Genomic DNA, 5,173 nt, shown 5'->3' with positions numbered 1-5,173 from the left:
CTCTAACCTCCTGGGCTGCTTTCCTGCAAATTGGCTTTTGCATTGGCATCCACTAATATGGCTGATTAATAATCAGCCATTGGTATCAGCCAAAAAATCTTTATCGGTGTGCCCCTACTAATTGTACATATGCAGACCCATGGCTGGAAATAAGTGTACTGCAGAGTTAGTTGTACAGGCTCTGCAGTTTTAAATCATGTCTGTACCAATGGTAGCATAATTAAAACAAGACAACTGGGTTTCTTTCAATAGATCTTTGTCAGGGAATATCAATACATTTTTCCATAAAATTATTGACTCCAAGAGCTGTAATTGAAGCTGCTGATGTTAACTGAAATGACGTTATTCAATGATAGTTCACTGTTGTGCAAGTTGAGAAGTGCAGACCTTATTTGACAAGAGACCATAATTATTGAGTACTTGTAAAGATTAAAAATCCAAAGTCTAGTTAACTCAGCACTTTTCTGTCTCAAAGGTCAGTGGAAAAGAAATGCTTCATTTTGTAAGTTGCTTGATGTTACCATTGATTATATTTCAACAACTATGTTCTTACAAGTGTTCTATGCAGTCATGGTCTGTACTGCTTTTTCATTTCAATGAATCTAATCAAACTACCTCAAGTAACTTGTGGGGGGGAAAAAGTGATGTAGATCAGCTAGTGGACAGTTAGCTTTATAATATGCTGAATATGGACAGACTGCAGCTGTGAAGTTAAAATCTACCATATTTTTCCTCAAGGGACAGTGATCATCTTGAAAATGCTGTATCTATACTGGCACATTTTGTAGCGGTAATTTACTGCAATGGCCCTGTTGTGGTGGCAGCACTCCTGGAGGCTATAATGCAGACAGGTTTTGGCATTGCAGTGGCCAAGTTTGCAAGGATAGAATAAATACCAATAGGTTTTAACTAGGGGTGCACCAATAGAGATTTTTGGGGCTGATACTGATATCCGATATTTAAGGAGGCATATCGGCTGATACTGATCCAATTTCCGATACAGCATGGAGAACAGCCTCCAGCTGGTCTGTTGTGGAAGGGGTGGGAGGGGCAGATCACGCATCTTCCAGCATATGGGGGGAGGTGGGGCTGCCCCGGGTATGCAGCAGCACTGGGAAGGAGCTACTGTGAAATCTGGGGTGGCTGCAGCCCACTCTAGCCCCTGCCCTGAGCCCTGCCCCCAGGAAGAAGAGATTGGCACGGCACCATCTCCAGGCCACAGCTGCAGCCTGCTCGCCCCATACAGATTCAGAAGCACATGCCCCCCCCACCCCACCCCCGTCCCCTCCTGGGGTGTGTGCAGTAGTAGGAGCTGCCCCCCCACTGCTAACAAGCTGTGGCTCCATCCAACGCCCTGCCCAGTCCCAGCTGTGTAGCGCCTGTCCCTGCCCCCTCCCTCACGATGGGGGTGTTGATCTGTCCCTCTCCCCTCCCCTTCCACCACAACAGATTTACCAGCTGGAGGTAGCTCTCCACACTGCTGGGCTGCGCTCACTGCCTGAGTGCTGTGCTGTGGCTGCACACACATTTATCAACCAAATTATCAGCCACATCGATTTCCGATGCAGCCAATTTTCTTTATATCAGTACCGATCCGATATTGGACTGATGCATTGATGCTCCTCTAGTTTTAATCTATAAGATTGGGTGGTGTCCACAAACACACAGAATGGTAATTGCAGTACTTATTAGGAAAGGAAGCCTATGGTAAATTAAGACTACATAATCTATTTACCAAAATCTGAAAAGGCCTCATCAAAATCCTCACAGCTCTACTCCTATGAAGTCAATAGGGCAATCAGTTTGACTAAGGGCTTCAGAATTAGGCCCACACTAATACTACTGAGTCTAGTCTTGAGTTCAAATGAAGCCAGGGTGCTGTAGGCAGAGTTCAAGGTGTAATTAAAGGAAAGGAAAAATAAACTTGCATATGTTTAGATTGTCCCAGCGTGTGCGGTCAATCACAGTCAGTCATGGCTACAAAATGTGTCTCTGTACTGTTAGCTAGTGTCTCGTAACAAGTCTTAGAACCAGGAATTTGCTGGAATCTATCATAATTTCTCCTGATGATGGATGTTTAAATGTTGTAGATTGCATTTGTACTTTGTTTTTGCCTGAAACCTTTGGGCTGCCAAAATATCAAACATGTTTATGGGTCAGTTTGTGGCTTAATCTCTACTTACTGCACCCTAAAGAAATTAAATGAGAGATTTTTACAATTTTTTTCTTCAAATTATAAGGCTCGTGCCACATTACAATTTTCTGTTTTCTCTGGAATGCTGCCACCTTTCAGAATGATGCTGGACCCCCAGCAGAGAGGAGCAGTAGCAATATTTGTTCTATTTATTTATTGTTACTGCCTTTATTAGTGTGGAAATAAAACCCAATTCTAAAACTTTTCCACTTATCTACATTTCATCTTGCTTTTGCATGCTCAGAAGGATGTGTGCAGTTCTTACCACCTCCAGATCCTATTGTTTAGGGCATGAACCAAGTGGCAAGTTTCTCTCGTTTAAACTTAGGCTTCACTAATAAAATCTCTCTCCTCCCCATGGATGAAAGGGAGGTCATCTTGTTACTTAGATGCCTATCATTTTTACAAGTAACACAAGCAGGGCTGTAAGTAATTATGTGATAATTTGCTCACTTTCCATTTAGTTATTTGTAGTAGGAGCTTACAGTGCTCAACGTGCCATAGACACCTGAGAGCCAGGAGAAAACACAATGGGAAAAGGGACAAAAAGCCCTCTAGGAAGCAAAAACCTCAATTACAATTTCTTAAGGTAGGTCAGACTCCATTTGCCAAGGGCAGGACTGAACTATAATTAGAGTGACAGTCTGTCCTAGTTTAGCTGGGGCAGCTCCAGATTTCAGAGGCTGGTCCCAGCTGGCTGTTTGTAATTATAATGGGCGTCCTGGAAACACAGGGGTGCAGGGTGCAGTCTGGCCAGGAATCAGAGTGATACAGAGCACCTTGCAGGCAGGCAGGTAGCTGCCTGCCCAGTATGCAACCCTGCCTCCACTGACTTGTGAGAGCATGGGGGCCTCGGAGATGGCGTCCCAGATTTTCCAGATGATTCCCAGATTTCTGGGATTTCCTTATAGTCAGCCTAGCTAAAATGAATATTACACCTACTGAAAAAGGACCAGCAGAATCACTTGTGCTTTTTCTGGAGAATGTCTAGTTTTTTCTTTCTTCAGACAGGCTTCATGACCCTTGTATATTAAGTACTGGAAAACTAACTCCCTTCCAAAGGCTTAATGCCAGCGACTTTCAACAACTGGGCCAAGGGAATTCCACACGCCTTGATAGTACAAGCCAGGACTGAACACAATGGGTGTTGTTTCTTGGGTGGAAGTACATTTAATTACTTATTACTCAGGCATCTGGCACTGGTATAAGTTTATTATTGCAGCTTGCTCAAATTTAGGTAACAAAGAAAATTCTTGTCACTAGTTAAACCATGTCTAAAGATGGATTGTAGGAGCACTGCAGCCACTGTTACCTGTTTGAGTTATTTGATAGCCTGCTCTGTGCACACCCTTTCACAGCAAGGCATGAGGTGAACTTATGTATCTCTGGTTCAATTAGTCTATAAAGTGCATCTCTACCCTGTCTTTTGCCTGTTTTGAATTAAACTGCAGGATGTCTAAAGCATAAGAATATAGCCATGCAGGCAAGAGACTAGGACACGCTACTCCTCTGCAGGAAAGATGGTTGTTTAATGGTCTCTTAAACAGCATTTTAGTTTGAAAAATAGACCATTTGTCACAGGGAATGGTTCAGTCTCCCACACCTTCTGTCATCTGCTGCGATGAAAAAAAACAACATGAAAGGGTCACTGTAACAGCTTGCCTCTTTGCTTGACCTTTGCAACTCCCTCCTCACTCTGTATCTGACCATGTGACACCTGTGCCACGACATGGTATAGCCTGCCTTCAGCCCTGCTTCTCCTCTCCCTGTCTCTGATTTGTTGTGGGTTTGAATTGCCTAGGAACAAAGCTATCAGTACAAGTCCCTAGGTAGCAGCACACCTTCTTAGAGGGACAAGTGGCGTTCAGCCACCTGAGATTGAGCAATAACCTTCACTGGACATGCGAAGGGTGAGAAACATCACTAGTAGATAATAGACAGGCTAATTGCAGAAGAAAGGAGAGCCTGATCAGTGGAAGATCAAGGGTTAATTAACACCTATGGAGTGAAGAGATCAGGTAGAGCCAAGTAGGTAGTAGTGAGCCATGAAGTCAATTTATCTGTTTTTTTAACATTTAAATAAAATGAAAAAAACCCCATGTGACAGCTGAAAATTATGTCTGTGTGAAGGCTCTTTGAAGATTAGACAAGTGTTTTACTGTAATTTGTTCAGATATTAAGCTATATGTTGTTGCTAAGAGCCTTATTAAAGTCAAAGATGTAGTAAAGCCTTGTATGAAGTAAGGCCTAGTAAATTTAGCAAAGCCTTGAAGTAGTTAGCCCTGTGGTGTAGTAAAAATGAACCTCATCAAAAAAATGCAAGGCTTGTACTGCTATTTGTCAGTCTAAGGACAGTTGAAGTAAAGAGAATCTGAATGGCTGGAAACTATCAGCATAGCTCAAAAGTTATAAATTGGCTGGCACATCCAGAAATCATTTAGAAGGAAGATACATCTCTATGAAAGAAACTACAGATTAGCTGCTGGCCTGGATTCAGTGGGCCTGTGGATCTTGAGGAGCCCAAGGACTGAATACCAGGGTTCTTCACAGTACCCCCTGGACAGCGCTGATCAGGGACGCCTGACTTCGCTGAGCTTTGCAGAAGAGAAATTTGTACATCTGGCATCAGAGGGGACTGACAATAAGTTGCCAAGATGAATTCTTATTGTCTATCCTTGTTTTGTTATTTACACGTAGTTGTGTAAGTCAATAAACCTTTTTTACCTTTCTACCCCTAAGCACACTCTCAATCCTAAACCCTCCACAGGCAGCTGGGACACCCATGGGCATTTGAATGACTCATGCTGAAGTGTATAAAATTTAACTAACCACAATGAGGGCTTACCTATGCTTCTAAAATATTTCTCAGATAGACTAAATGTATTATAACCAGGGAACTGGGGTCTTTGTTCGCCATGGAAAAATGCTGATTTTCTCCTTCAAACAAGAAAAAAGTGGATTTTCTACTTTAAAGGAAAA

Source organism: Crocodylus porosus, unplaced genomic scaffold, assembly GCF_001723895.1.
Source record: "Crocodylus porosus isolate Cpor-Errol unplaced genomic scaffold, CroPor_comp1, whole genome shotgun sequence".
Taxonomy (NCBI): Eukaryota; Metazoa; Chordata; order Crocodylia; family Crocodylidae; genus Crocodylus; species Crocodylus porosus.
This window is presented reverse-complemented; position numbering follows the sequence as displayed.